General features: G+C 37.9%; 1 protein-coding gene and 1 long non-coding RNA gene across 2 annotated transcripts in view; one reads left to right on the top strand and one right to left on the bottom strand.

The window, feature by feature from the left end:
- The window catches only part of Sema1a (semaphorin 1a), a 778,340-nt gene that overhangs the window by 186,289 nt on the left and 575,332 nt on the right, over positions 1 to 16,719 (bottom strand). The window lies entirely within an intron of this gene.
- LOC145989481 (uncharacterized) lies at positions 3,157 to 11,484 on the top strand. Its single transcript, XR_014441858.1, has 3 exons — positions 3,157 to 3,226; positions 7,023 to 7,116; positions 11,414 to 11,484. It is a non-coding gene; the product is annotated as an uncharacterized LOC145989481 (long non-coding RNA).

The raw sequence follows: 16,719 nt of genomic DNA, 5'->3' as shown, positions 1-16,719 counted from the left end.
CTGGACGAGTCCACTGGCCAAATAGGGATGAGGGATGCAAGTGTAGAAGTTGGTTGCTTCACAAGGCATTATATTCCACTTGGAAAGAGTTTACTACTAGTTGCAGCAGGCATCACAAACACACAACAGGGAGAGATAATAAACAACCGAACACATGCAAACGAAATAATATTCTGAAACCCACAGTAGTTTCGCGCATTTTACTACATACTCCCACCTTTTCTCTTTTGGATCCGTCCATTCTAGTTAGGCGGATCATCCGTGTGAACAAGGGTGTACTAAGTAGAAGAGAGTGCATTTCGGAACGGTCACCACTAAACCCATCGCAACCCAGAGGAAGAGAAGGGAGGGTACGTGGTTTGTGAAATCTAACCACACAGTTTAGTAAAAATGACAGAGCAAAACGTCCCGTTGCGGAAATACACCGATAAAAACCGACAGCCTGAAACTTTGACTATTCAGCCAGGAAACGTATTAGGCGCTTAAAATTTCATCACAGGGACCCGGACCGTTGCAAATCGCTCAACGTCACGGTGACCAGCAATAAAATCCACGCGCACCCATGATTCCCCCGCGTATCTACGCTGCGTTCCATTATTCGGGACAAACTACGCGAAAGGACTGGCATTCGATGTTAATTAATAATAATCCCAGTCCCTTATCGCGCGATCAAGCAGCCTCGGGTAACCATTTCACGAGTCATCGGAGCAACGGCAGCGAGCTGTCGCCTCTTCTGATGGATGATGGTTTTATATGGCTTTGCAGGGCGGCGCTCCGTGTATGACACAGGTCACATATGCGGAATCATAAGGGCTCATATCTGTACCTGAGATAACGGTGCCGACAGGACCATAACAGGCCCGCCACCGGATTGGGGGCCCGATAATCCCGCGATGCATAATGCGCGGTCGCTGTACGGGGACTGTTGCCCGCAGCAGTGTTGCAAACTCGGAGAGGTCGGATGTCACTACGGAAATGAAGCTGCGCCTATGGTGTCGGTCACCGTCATGATTCATAATTGACCAATATTCATATTGAATTTACGGAAGATTTATCTCTCAACAAACTCCTATAGTCAGTGGCGGCGATTGGGTTCCTAAACTAGAGGGGGCAAGATGCCAAAACGGAGGCAAGGACAGTCTACTTTTAACTAGTAGATACTTTTAGCATAGTAGTTTTGGGGCAAAAGTGGCAAAGGGGGGGGGGGAATTGCCCCCTTAATCGCCGCCCCTGACTATAGTAGTTTACTTCAGTCTCTCCCAGTTGCATATATAATTTTAAGGAAGATTCAGACCGAAGCGACACACGCCGCTTGGGAACCAGCAAATGAGCAGCAACGTTTCACACTGTAGCAGTATAACAGGAGACACAAGCTTACGTTCGATTGGTGAATTCTCCCTAATACTTCTACTCAAAGCAACACGCATATTATTTTACTTACTTCCTCGTTGTTTCGATATCGGCATTAAGATATCGCAGATTAAGTCCCGGCCTGGGCAGGGGCGTACTTGTGAGTGCACCTTCATCAATTTCATGTAATCATCGCTCATCCTCATCGTCGCGACTAGGCAAAAGTAGGAAGAACAGCAACGGAATAACGAAACTGATAAACGTACATCATGTAACTGCAATGACATATTTGCATACCTTGTTTGGCATCTCTATACAGAAAAGTATAGCAATACACAAAAGATTTATTTGGTTGAGTTTGTTTATTAATCCACTTTAAGCACAGAAATGCTAATCGGGACTGAACCTACAATTTAAAAGTGGGATCCGATATGGATCCCTGAAGCCACCGGATATGGAAGACAGGATTTCTTGATTACAAGCCGACGGCGTTACCACTATGCCATTGGGGAGAAAGAGACGCTATGAATTTGTACATAGATGTACCCAATGGGATATGTTCTTCCTCTATACAGGGTATCTTTTTTCAATTATCAATTATCAAATAGAACACATTCCGTACGAAGTAAGGGCCATCAACGGGGTTGAAGTAAGGTCCCACAGATTTCCAATTTAGACCACAGTAGAGGTCGTGTGATCGGCACTACAATCCGAAACCTCTAAACCCCCCCCCCCTCCCTCCCTCGTCGCAGGGTCATTCTCTGGCTCGTGCACCTGCAGAGATTATTAAACTATCATTAGTAGGGCTACGATTTTCATAACTTTGCACATTTTTTTTAGGGTTTCCAACCCACGACACATGGAATATTATGGACCCTCCCCATTTAGTTGATCATCTCCATACTGCTGCTGGGTAGGAGCTACTACTAATCGCTGCAATTAGACTCTCGCTCTCAGTGGACCTATACAGTTGATTTACGCAACTCTGAGCTGCTCTAGAGGCGAGTAATTTACGATCCGAATTTCAACCCTTGGACTAGCGAGCTTCTGGGAATCTCAATACTGCGGAGAAATTCTCAACTAAAAGAGAAGAGAACCCAAAATCCTGAGCACCAGCGGAAAAATTGTCCAAGGTGACCAAAATCTTGAATTGAGATGTATATATTGACGTCATGTTTATGATCACAATGAAAGAAACATTACAATACAGGAAAGAAGAGACATGAATTGGATAGGGGGTAGGGTCGTGAGACACACTAAATAAAAGGAAAGAAGCGAGAAACAGACAAAGAGAGCGAACGAGACAAAAGAGCAACAGAAACACGATAGAGAGAAAGGAAGAAACACAAGGAAGCAAAACAAAGTGGGGGAAGGGGAGGAGAAATTAAGTAAAGTAGAAGAAAGCAGAGAGATGAGAAAGAAAAAAGCGACAGAAAGAGAAATTGAGAAATACCACGAAGAGGTGTGCAGTAGGAGAGCGGGATAGGGAGAAAAGAAAAAAAAGGATAGGATTAGGACAGAATAGGAGAAAGAAAGCAAAACTAAGATACATAGACTCTATAGTATACACCCATACAGCACACCAAGTTTCAGACATATTTCAGAAATATTGCAATCTTTCATAAACGTTTCTAACATTCTGGTTTCGCGTTGACGTTACAGAAAGCATCACATGAAGTCCCAGTTTTGTCTCTGAAACATTGCAATGTTATCGTTTCATTGTCTAGTTTCTGGAACGTCTCGGAGACATTGCAACGTTGGATTCAGTCATCATCGGCCATCCGGGAAATTTTCTGAGGCGGCCATGTTGTGTTTACGTTTAACGCTCACCGGGAGTCGTGCACATCTTATGAAGAATAATGTTGTTTATTGAGTGGTAAGTTGAATATTATTAATACCAAAGTGTGTTTAATTGTGTTATACTTATGCAAGCTATATATCTAGGTAATCTGTGTTGTGTAACGTGTGTGAGAACGTGAGTGGAAACAAGGCAGGCGTTATCAAACCAGTGTTTAAAGAAGTATTTCGTCTTGTTTGTTTAATTGAAAATACATGATGTGAAGAAGCATGGAACTTCTCGCACCTCATGAAACTAAAATAACAGGGAATAAAGTGCTTACCTATAAGCAGTGCACATTTATAGTATACCCAGTGGCGGATTAAGCTTCCTCGCCGCCCCTAGGCACAAACTTAATGTGCGCCCTTCTCAAAAGAAAAGTAGTAACTTATTTGCAGTATTTTTACAGGCTAATATAAAAATTAGTGAACATACTGAAATAAAAAACATAGGATAAAAATCTATACCAAACAATTCATTTTCTGTATGTGCTATACCTAAAATTATGTAATGTATTGAGAAATTAAATTCACTACTCACCACTTTTCGTGTGATGCTAGAATATTTTAAATGCTTTTCCAGTCTGAAATGCCGTGAGTTGCGATGTTTGTCTTGCCCTTGAACAACCTGCATGATGCACAATAAACGGCACCAGTGCTGCACGAATATATCAAATAATTCCGCAAAATTGATTCGTCATTTACAAGTTTACGAAAAAAAAAACTATTATTTAAAAATCTTGTCTTACCTGCTATGAGTCTTTGCGATTTAGAAAAATCGTTTTCAGCATTCTGATTAATTCCACGTCTTAGAAGAATGTCAATTGTAGACTCATTCAGAAACCACTCGGCAGGATCGTAACTAACGAAATGTGCACTCTCACTGTCACAATCAGGAACTCCTACGAAATGAGGTGACAGTACCTAAGGTGCACTTTCTTCCTCCACTAAACCCACAATATTTTCGACATTTTGCGTTTCACAGAGTTCACTCGATGTAGCCGCTTCCACTTCAATTTTTGAACTGCTTTCGGAAATCACTTGTTCCTTTCGCCTAAAAAACGTGTCCACTGTACCAAGCTTTTTCTGTAAGGTTGCTTCTCTTTCACGCTTTTCGGTTGCAAGTTTACGATAAGCCGCCCCACTTAACTTTGTTCGATTCATCCTGCCTGCTGCATGAAAAAAAAAACAAATAAAAAAAACCACCAAATCGCATACGCACCAGCAACAAACTGAATGCACTCACTTATCAGCAGTGTTTGTGTGTTTATTTTTTTTAAAGACTGGCATTGTTACAGATGCGAGTTTCAAACAATCAGTCTTTTTTCCTGCCTGGCCATTAACAAAAGCTTAGTGGAAGATCGAGTGGTATGTATTTACAAAAACAAACCAACAAGGGCTGGGCGGCTTGCATTGTCATTGTAAGCGATAAAAGCCACAGCACGGGTTAAAAACAAATTGATTGGCGCCTGAAGGAGGCAGAGCAGACGAAACATTTCTTGATAACACATAAATCCGATACATCAAGGTTTCTTTCTTATGAAGCGAAAGTGTTACAAACCGTTGATTTGAAACATTGGTTTCATAGGTCTAAATTGTCACTGTGTACGTAAGACACTTTTTATTATTCTTGATATTCTGGAAAAAAGATTTGCCGCCCCCAAGAGTTGCCGCCCCTAGGCACGTGCCTAGTGGGCCTATTTGGTAATCCGCCACTGAGTATACCGAAAATAGATTGAATGGAAGAGACGGAAAGTACTTGTTGCTGAAAATGTATCATTTTTCGGTTACATTATAATTACCACCTTCCTAATTTTGTACAAAACTTGCCCTCTTAAAAAAAAGTTTCTCACCTCCCTGTGCATAGTGAAGAAGCGTAGAATACTTTGAACTACATAAGTTGTTACGTTAGTAGTTTTTATCTAATAAGAAATACGTTTCTACAAATTCATTCTGCGATTTCTATACGTAAATTGTCACGTGCAATTTTTTTTTAGCTGTGTGGATTGTAGCTCGAGTCTTAGTGAACAGGCTACTACTGAAGATCACAGCATGATTTACATGGTGCTCCTATAATTCAGATTCTAATTTTACAGGACGCAATGAAATGTTGCTGCATTACAATTAGCCTACCACAGCTTGAAGTGGGTGAAAGAACAAGTAACAGAAACAATATTTTTTTTAAATTTATTTGCTAACTAATTTTTGTGTTTGTGATTGCGATAATTTACCTTAAATCAGCAATGCACACAAGAAATACTTTTCCCAACTCTGTGATTACATTGCTTCAAAATATAATTGTCACATTATTGCAAACTTATGTAATCAGAATTTGATCTAAATATGGAATATACAGCATCCACCAAAGTAAAATTTTGACAGAGTGACTAGTGAAGCAAGCTTAGAGTTGTTTTACCAGGTTTTAATCTGTGCATGCGAATAATCTCTGACCTGACCTGGCCTGTTACACTGCCACACACATTCTTTAGTTATTGGTGGGTATAAAGATTACATTGGTGTGTGTGTTTACATGCAGGAGATCATTACTTTTTTACCTCCACACCATGCAGTTGGAAAAATGTATCATGTATGGACTAGTGTATCACGTGATGAAGATAATATTACATTGATAAATGGTTTGGTCCTAGTTCCAATTGTTTAATTACAATTTCATTATGGTACACAGGCATTTTTTTCATGGTTCAATGTCTGTTTACACATGTACTTCAGAGTTATAGCAATCACTTTCTGTGTTTTTGCTTTGAGATTAATGTTTCACTTACATGTACTTCTCAATTGCAATCAGCCATTTGTTTACTACCATCTTGATTACGGACTACTACTGCCATGTGTGCATGATGCAAAGGGGTTTCTTAATAAAGTTAGGCAAGTAAGGTTTAGGGCTCTTTAGTTTTCAAAAAACGCCTCTAAATGCTTTTGTGGTTAGGTTGGGTGGGCCATTTATAGCTCTAAGTGTTCCAAATGAAAAATGCCTTGTCGACAAATGCTTGCGTAAGGTACTTTTTTCGTGTTTTTTATTTATTTCCTAATGAGTTGCACTTTGGAATTCCAAACAGTGGTAATTACTTTCACCAGGGTTCAAATTTATTGTAACAATAAATTCTACAATTTTGCAATACTTAATCTTCCTATGAAACTGAAAAAAAATCATTAAACATTCGGAACCATTACCCTTCCATCACCTTATAATATGATTTCTGGTCTTCAGTACTTCCTGCTATTCTCACAACCTGGTGAAAGAGTTCCGTGAGTATTCTCACCACTTGGTGAAAGTAGTTACAGCCAAATTTTAAATTACTTCTGAAACTCAATTCTTACTAGTTCAGCTCTCATTTGGTGGCTAAACCCTTCAATAATAAATAGCCCATGTACATTGAAGTGCAATTGTAAACAAAGTAGATGTGGTACTGGTTTAAATGACTGCAATCCTCTGAAAGTGACACATGCCATGAGTGAACACAGTGTATATTATAATAGAGTGACTAGCTTTGCCAGGTGATTCAGCTAGAACCTTTTTTATTACTTCTTTATTAGTTATGAGAGATACATGTTAATCAGCAATGGATAAGCAGCATGTTTCACTCATTTTATATTTTGTGTTGGCGTAGCAGTATGGTATCTTATGCAGGCACTGGAAGTATTGTCAGACTTCTAGAATGTTTTATTTTACTGTTCTGTAATTTTATAAGTAGTTTATGTGAAATGCAATATTTTCTACTTGCTTAGTCAACGGGTTCAAATTATGGAAAATTTTGCATTTCAGTTTGCATACAAATGAATTATTCCTTATACAATTTATGATTTTTTTCTTCTAGGCACTGTTTGCCAACACCAGCCAAATACTAAAGAGCAAGAGGTGTCTGATGTTGTGGCTTGTGCAGGACAAACTTGGCTAGACAGAGAAAACAAGTAAGTAATAACGTTCTGTGATGGGCTAATTTGTATTTTTTTTAGCTCAAGGGGTCATAAAAAACATTATGTTATGTTGATGATCCAAATTAACATGTAGAAATTACACATGTGCTGGATTCATTATTGTGCTTGTTTCAAAGTGTAATCTCCCATTATATACTCCATAATGTACAGTGATGGAATCAGCACCTTTTTTATAACTGCCACTAGCCACTATATTCATGTAAAGTCAAAGATAGCAAGAAATCTTAGCAAAACTCCCCCCCCCCATATTTGCCAAGTGTAAACACAGTAGTTATTTTCGGAACGATTGAAGATGACCGGACCCCTCTCAGATTTTCTTCATATTTGGCATACTCTCTAATTGAGGCCTCCCAAATCACGAAACGTCTAGAAATTGCAAAATAAGCGAAAATAAGGTGTTAGTTTTCAGGCTGGTAACAGTCTATTTTCGCGAAATTTTTTGTTTCACAAGCAAAATATATATATTGCTGATACTACCACAACACCAAATTTTAACTATGTTTGCCTAACCGAAACTAACCTAACCACACGTCAATGGATCACAATTATTTTGCAATTTCTAGATCCTGATACTACCACGACATGGAATTTTAACTATGTTTGCCTAACCTAACCACACGTCAATGGTTTGTGGGGCTAGTGTCAATAATTCACAATTATTTTGCAATTTCTAGACGTTTCCGACAGATTTTAACTTCAGATTCATCATTAGCAGGCCTCAATTAGTAAGTATGCCAAATATGAAGAAAATCTGAGAGGGGTCCGGTCGTCTTCAGTCATACCTTATTTCTTTCTTTTCGTAAAATGAAATGAAATGCAAACTTCTTTTCCAAATAGTAATAACCCGTGACGCAACAGCCCGTGAGGACCAAGGCCTATCTACCGACCACCAGTGATGATTAATTGATTTGGTTTATATTACTTTACTTTTCTGCCACATTTTTGCTAATTGTGAAGATTATTATTATTATTAGAAATTCTTTATTCATGGATGCAGTTCAGCCACGGCCAGGCTGGGATTCTAACCTGGAACCCCTATCATTGCAGTGCAATGTGCTAACCACTCCATGGAAATTTGTGCGATATTCTGTCTTAAACTGTGATGAACAAAGGTCTTTTTGGTTAATAAAAAGTGGCCTTTGGTTAGAAGCCCTAGCGAGGCATAGGTATGCTTTTGCTCATATTTCTATCACGTCCTCTTTTATCAGTTGGCTGCAACAAACAAACACACAATGTATTTATTAAGACTGAAATGTAAAAATATTTTGTAGCCCTGTAGAACAGATATGGGTTGCAGAAGCTCAAATATATGGCTTGCTTTTATTTTACTCAAGGATAGTTTCATGTCAATTCTGGGTCATTCCATGTCAAACCAACCAAGTAATTGGTTGCATGACCATTTTAGAAAGAAAAAAAAATCATTTTTAGTACAAATGTTGGTACATGTTTGTAGATATTAAAAACAATATCCCAAAAAAATATTGTATTTAGTTCTCCTGGGCCAGCCATTTTTCCAACAATTGCCCGTGACTTTTTTTGCTCATGTAGAAGTTGACGGATTTCACAGATCTTCAATTGTCTTACCTTGTAATTTTAATTTCTGGTAAGTCAACTATTAAAATCCTATGTTACTATATTTTCTGATTTTTTAAGCCCAACTTTAAAAAAGAAAAAGGAAATGCTTCATTCATTATTCTAGGTATACATGTAGCTTAACATTACACACCAATGTCACAAATTAGATCGCATATGTTATGTCATATTTACCAAACAAGTTGAGTCTAAAAGTTGAGATTTTTACTGTGAGTTAGGTTCATGCAGGGCTTCCTCCATGCCAAATTTCAGAATTTTTCAAAAGGACCCATCTGAGAGATTTAAAACCGAAACTGTCAAAATTCCATAAACGGCCATGTTTCTTGACCCGGTCGTGAGTGGGGGTGATGTGATCAGCATCACCCCCCGGGGTTTCCCCCCGGTACCCATGTTATTCGATGCTGGGTGGGCACCGGGGCCGCTTCCACCGTTAGAAAAGTTCCCGGATTTGAACCGGCCGGGGATCGAACCCGGGACCTTTAGCATGGTAGTCAGACGCGTTACCAACTGAGCCACCATGGCCACTGTCTTGTTACCCAAATTACCACCTTAATTTTTGTTCTTAGGATGCAATTTTGAGCAAAACATACTTGAATATCATAGAAAGTATGATTCATTAACTACAGAATGAATTTTGTTTCAGGTCTCTAGCTTTACTGATTTTTGAGATATTAAGGTTTCCGTAATTTGCTACATGAGAAAAAGAACACCTTTGTAATGTTGGAAAAGGGATGTTCCAGGAGAACTAAAGACAAGAAATATTTTTGAACATTGTTTCTGATATCTAGAAACATGTACTAATAAGGTTTTTTTTTCTAAAATGGTCATACAACCACCATTGGAGGGTTTCTACCAACAAAAGGGGTTTGAGAACTTATGATCCTCAATTTTAATGAAACTCAGCACATTTCATCTTTCATTGTGGTGAGAAACCACATGATTTTTTTGGTATTTACCTTGAATTATGACCCCTTCAACTTTTAGTTATTCCTTTTCTTTTATTCCATTCCCAAACTTTCCAGTGTGAGCTGCAGTGTCCTAGAAGAAAAAAATTCTGTCGCTCTTCAAATTATATAATGTGTTTTTTTGAGATTTCACAACGTTAACCGTACAATATAGATTTCAGAGAAAAATGTGACATTCATATTCCAGTATATTAGTAAAATATTACCTGGTTTTGGCCCAAAAACAAGGTTTACTAGAATTTCGATTTTTTTAAAGGGAAAGTTGCAACACCAACTCAAATATTTTTAAAGTAAAGTTTCATATATATAATCTAACTTACACAGAAATAAAATTGATGGTGTTTTCATTCCTTCTCTGATTTTTAAAAAAATGTATATCACATTTTATAGTTTTCAAATTATCTCTAAGAATCTAGATATCACAGAATCAATTTTTGGAGTACACAATTTTAAATAAGGTTTTCATGGATGCCAGGAAGGTGTCACCTTAAAATTTCATACTTCACCCATATAATTTTATTTCAGTCACAGTCATTTGAGTGAATTATTAAAAGGATATTGCAGAAATATGATAACTTTGAATTGACGGTGTTTCTTTCAGGGAGTGACACTATTATGGAGAAAATATGCCTCCCCCTCCCTTTTGAAAAAAAAAATCAGTGCTTGGCCCTATCTGAAAACATCCTATGGTCAAACATGAATGTTTTGCTCTTACCTTTATAATTACTAATATTAGTTTATTTACATTTACTATGACAAAGACACATCTTAAAAAGTAGTTGAATACTACTATAACTTTTTAATACATGGAATAAAATTAACGAGGAATGTAACTTGTAGTACAATTTGTAGATTTGATCCCTCGGTTTAGAATGAGACTTTGTGTAGTGTTTGAGCACATTATAGCTACTGATATACCAAGGTACTAGCATGCACTAGCCAGCCATTTTCAACAAAAAGCACTTCATAGTTTTCCAACCGCTTCTCAAGTAGTGAAGATATTGTCCAATTGCCAAGTGGATCTGGTGGTCCAGTAGTAAGGCACCAGTTTGGCTTTTCCTTCCATGCCCTGCGTTCCTGGCATCCATGAAAACGCTATTTAAAATTTTATACTCCAAAAAATGTGCTTCAATGATATCTAGATTCTTAAGAGTTAATGTGAAAAGTATAAAATCCGGTAGTCATTAAAACAAAGCAGAGGAGGAATTAATCACCTTTTAGTTTATTTCTGGGCTAGTTAGATGATATATCAAACCTAAGAAAAATCGAAATTGTAGTAAACATTGTTTTTGGCCTAAAATCTGGTAATATTTTACTAATTTATTGGTGTACTAAAATGTGAATGTGATACGTTGTCATATTTTCTTTCTATTATTTTGGTAATGTTGTGAAATTTCAAAGAAGTTTGAATAATTTGTAAGGGAGCTAGAATTTTTCTTCCAGGACAGTGCAGCTCACACTTGGAGGCTTTGGGAATGGAAGAAAGAGGAATTACTGAACAACTTGGAGAGAGAGAAAAACTATGGTTTCTCACCACCATGAAAGTATTATTAAATGTGCCGAGTTTCATGAAAATTTGAGATTATGGGTACCGTGGTCTGGTTAAACTGATGTGGAATGACCTTATGCAAAATTTTGTTTCTTTAAATGATATTTCTGCCCACAGAATGCTAATTCAGAATTGATGTTACATGACATTATTCTCTTTACAGGTAAAACTGAATGTTGTTCCACTGAGGCTGTCTGAGTGAGAACTTGTGATCTGCAGAAATTTCAACTGAACAAAAAAATGTATTTAGACAAAAAAATAAAGACTCTTTTGTGAAAAAATATATATTCCTTTGATAATACTTATCCTTTTATATTTGTTTCATGTGTGAATTGTTGTTTGAAGTCCACTTAATGTGCAGATAGGCTAATCGGGAGTAGACGTGCAATTTAAAGTGGGATTCCAACCACTGTGCAATGTGCCTTCACATGGTATTGAACTTGGGATCCCTTCACTGCAAGGTTCTTATTTATATTTCTCACAGTGTATTCTGAAACTGACGAACCTAGCCTAGCACAACCATTTTGAAAATCAATGAAAGATATAATATAAATCATTCAAAAATCATGTCTTGCACGTTCTCATTTTGAAATGTTTTGGTATAAGTTAGGAAATCTATGTAAAATTGTTTTCATGAAGAAATGGTAATGTAGGAAATCGTAGAACATCTTTGAAGCAACAAGACAATGGAAATTTCTCACAAGAAACAGTAATAGCATTGGTAATTCTGACTGGCAAGCACAACCTCTGATACTGCACATTTTCAAGAATATAGAGAATGTCAAAACACATTTCATCAATTTTTAAACTTTGATTTGCTGTTATTGTTCAATTCTTATTTATATTGTTAGTTCCCAAAAATTGCCCAAGTTTAGCTTGTGTCCATTTTGCTCTTTTTTCTTGTGAACTGATAGTTTTCCAAGTTTTTATTTTTTACTGATTCTTTTAATAATAATAATCCATGGCTCCGCAGACCTTAGGGTGGCACGGCATTCACGGTTGCCAACTTTGTGGTCAATTTCTCCAATTATGTAAGTATGTAGGATATTCTTATCAAATGTATAGACTGCCAATTCAGGTAACTTGTAGGTAACTCTGCATGATCTCCAGAAAGTATCCAATAAGGTATCTCAGATGTTTCCAGAATAATGCATAATGGTCAGAACCAATATTATTAGAATCTAAATGGTGTAAATAATTCACAATAGCTATGTACAAGGTGATGGTAAATTACAGACATGCAAGTTTGCAGTTTAACTGTTATATTAATTTTGAATTTTTATTTGGGATGATATGCTCAAATTATCTGTTCATTCTTTTGTAATTAATATATAGAATATACCTTATTGTACCAGATTTTTCATCATAAAGTGACACAATGCACAAAGTAAATTTTAGTATTTAGTAAAATGTTTACATGCTTCCAGTCTATCATCAATTGGTAAAGTGGGTGAAAAGTGCCTGGAGCATGATGCTGATAACATCACCCTCAATCCAACCTTCCTTGTGACGTGGCACAGCAAACCACAAAGAGCTTTGTTATTGTATGTAAAACTCTATTCCTTTGTAAACAATTGAAGGTATTAATGATGATTACCAGTTTAATGTTTCATATTTTCTCTTGAGGTGTCTAAAGTTTTTTGTTTTTTTTAACTCTAGCTTTGTCTGACATGAACGAATGCATAATCGGCAATTTTATGCACTTTTTCTCCTGACTAGATTAATTGAGATATGTGGTCAATTGATGGGAGATAAAATAAATATTAAGCATCATGCCTAATGAGGTTTCAAACCCAAGACCTCTGGCACTTTCACAGCATCACAATACTTGATTTTAAAAGAAATACTGTGAATTCTATTTTCAGGAAATTATTTACAAGTAAATATTGTAATAATATTTGAAGGGGGTTTAACCCCAAACCCCCCTCAAATATGCCATTTATGAATACAGTACTGATTCCATTCAATATAACAATAATGTGAAATAATATCACTGTAATGTAACTGAAATATCACAAAACTGTACGGAAATGTATCTGTAATGTTACACTGACATGTTTCTGCAATGTTACATTGACACGTTTCTGTAATGTTGCACTGACATGTTTCTGTAACATTACGAATGTTATGTTAGATTCGCGGACATTTTTACATTGCTGAAACATACCTGAAACATCACAGTAATGTTTCGTAATGTTGCTGCAATGTTACAATGTTTCAAGAGTTACGTATCCGTAACATATCTGAAACCATGTTGTGCTGTATGGGCAGAGACATAGAGAAAGCAGCCTACCAAGATTGAGAAAAGAAAGGCAGAAAGTTAATAAGATAAAGGAAAATAAAATGAGAAAAGGATACAAGTAGAAAGAATGCAGGGACTTTTGTACTTCGTAGATTAGTTGATTTGGTGTTTTAAGTACACTTTATGCACAGTAAGGCTAATCGGGACTGGACCTACAGTTTAAAGTGGGATCCGAACCACCATGTGCCTCGAACCCGGGACCGTACTTCTTAGAGAATGGTTTCATTGACCCCTTGACCCTTCTTGTGTGTGCCTATGTCCAAAACAACCTTCAATTTTCTGTGGCAAATTTCGTGAGGCTCATGATTCAACCAGTCTCGAATGAGATATGAGCGTGAGGGTTAGAAGACAAAGAGGTGGCGGGTCATTCACTTTTTGTGTGTTGTGATGTTCGGGGAAATTTCGTGCCTCGTTCGAAAAATCCTGGGTCTGTCGCAGTGATGCCCGTAGCGGTGTTCTAGATGGGTAGTGCCCTAAAGTATTGTCATGTCTGTACACAGGAGTAGAAGTTGGGAAGTAAATTGCTCTAGTGGCACTTATCCCTCAGCTATTAGGTGACAACAGTCTCCTTTACACGCGTTAAGATATGTTAAGCTGGTACCCTTCAGCAACCTACAATTGTGGCAGTTTGTGTGTGTTTATGTGGACTGTTATTTCCAATGCGATGTACTGATGGTATTATGGTGTTTCTCAGGCATCCTTAAAGTTTATGTGTCAAAGGGTCGATGATGTCCTCCAAGTATGAAAACTCCTGGTCCTAATGTAATTTAGAGGTGGGAACCGTTGTCGATTTGTAATTGGCACTGGTCATAACACCATAAGCTGGTTACAACCCTATTCTGGATCGCCTGCTGTTTCCGAGTTCTTGCTTAGATATTGCCTAATAGCCAGGCCTGCCCTGAGTGGCAGACACGACTACTATGTGATAAAGTTCGACTTCACGCATCTGACATACAAATTTCTTTAATTTGAATGGATGAATGAATCTTTATTTCAAATACAACCTCGCCCACTCACTCACACAAATCCGTATATCAGTACGTAGTTCACCTAGATGCATTTGCACCACAATTGCATAATTTAAAAGTAATTGATCCACAGCTTATATCTCACTAAAATGGTTTCACGAAAGAGAACTTGGTGACGTCGTCGTCTTGTAATCAAAGGGGCACCGGGTTCGATACCTGGTGGAGGCACACAGTGGTTCCGAATTTAAACTGTAGGCTCAGACCAGATTAGCCTTATAAAGCCCTTGTAAGCCCGATAAAGTGGACATAAAAAGAAACTCAAACAACCGAGAATTCACACAGAGAGAAACCTAATACACAAATATGATTAAGAGAAATACAGCTACTATGTTGTACCTATTATAGCTATTCTAAAGCCTGGACTAAAACTGAGGCCAAATCACAACCAGACCAGTAAAGAAAAGTGGGATATCATTAGTCCATCTCCTTGTACAGAAGTTTTGTTTATTTTAACAACAATATATAGCCTCGCTTACAACCAGTTACCCTGGCTGTATTCTCGGGGTGGGTGATCTAAGTTAGACATTTTCCGACCTTGTCCCCGAATGTAGCGACTCACCCAGCCTCAATTAAATGGGAACTTTGGAGCAACCCTGGGGACTGGTGAATGTGTGGGACCTTGCCCCAACATACTTTTATAGATACACCGCATGGCACGGTGCAAAATGGACGGGGAACTTTTATCTTTACAACCAGTTGTTAGATTACATCATAAGTCTAGCAACCTAAACAGTACAAATGAATTTGTCAAACTATTTAACATAACACAAATATTACTAGTAACACAAACATCTTAATCATAGTAGCCAAACCTTAATCTACCTTCCCTCCTTCCTTAATCTTGGTGATATAACCGTCAAAACACCATTCTTCCACCCAATAAATAATACATACGATTAATATGTAGGTACAAGATATGTGTAAATTACAGTAAAGACGGCAACAAACCAACCAGTAACATACAATAACAGAACCTGTGACGCTACTAATCTTCTCAACATAACATATGATAACGTGTGGAATGTATGCGTACACTCACGTTAAACATCACCGAGGTGGCAACTCTGATACAGCGTCCCAATGGGGGAGGCAGTCTAGTCCACACCTCCAAGCGCCAGAGTCCGCCAGTTTACGAGGGTACTAAATAAGCTTGTTTGATGAAATCATCCATATATAGGCGGCATTAACATACGGGGACGCACACATATCAGCGGAACCTTCCTTCTCTGGCTGTGAATATTTCTGTTTGCTGACGAATTGGATTATTCGCAGGGTAATTATTCCTCCCTGGCATGCACTTTCCTCGCGGAACGGTCCCTTTTATGGCGCCAATAAGATAGGAACTGAAAAAATAAACAACATCATGCCGTCGCCAATTGTACATTTTTTCAGAAACTGTAACGTTCGGAATGATAAAACTTAACGAGGCTTTGTTAGGGTCCACATGCTAAGTACGGTTCTGGCACCCTTAAACCCTGATAACGTAGTGGTAACGATGTCGCCTTCCAATTATTCTTAAAAGATTCTAATTAATAATAGAAGGAATGGTGGGAGTGTGATCGTGATATGAATGGACCACTGTCTACATGTGGTGTCAATATCTAGCTTGAAGAAACCGTGACATCTGGGGTTTATTTGAAGAACTGATGCGCCTTTATTGTGAACTCCCAAAGTTACAGATTCGCCCTACATCCTGCCTGTTCTATCTACACGGCAGAACTGTATGCAGTCCTAAAGGCATTGGATTTTGCTATGTTTACGCCTTGCAATCAAGGAGACCAGGGTTCGATCCCCGGTGGATGAACATTGAAAAGCGGTTTGGAACACTAAACAAACTCTTGACCACAAGTCTTCTATTTCCTGGACACACCACTTCAATCTTGATCACTCTTGCCAGTTTCCTTCACATCTCCTTCCATTTCAACATTTCGCCAGCTGAATATTATTTTCTCCTATCTGCACTAAGTTCACAGGAGCTTATTCAAGTTTCACTTATGTGGATTTAGAAAAAAACTATAAGATTTGTTGATAATCCACGCCACCTGACAACCACTTCGGAACTTGACGGATTAACATGTAAAAGAAGATAACGTCATCAACTCATCTCCGACAAAACAGCATTCACCCGGCGAATTCCAT

The sequence above is a fragment of the Lepisma saccharinum genome, chromosome 1, assembly GCF_977018435.1.
Source record: "Lepisma saccharinum chromosome 1, izLepSacc3.1, whole genome shotgun sequence".
NCBI lineage: Eukaryota > Metazoa > Arthropoda > Insecta > Zygentoma > Lepismatidae > Lepisma > Lepisma saccharinum.
Note: the sequence above shows the minus strand (reverse complement) of the source record. Positions and strands in the feature narration are given on the sequence as shown.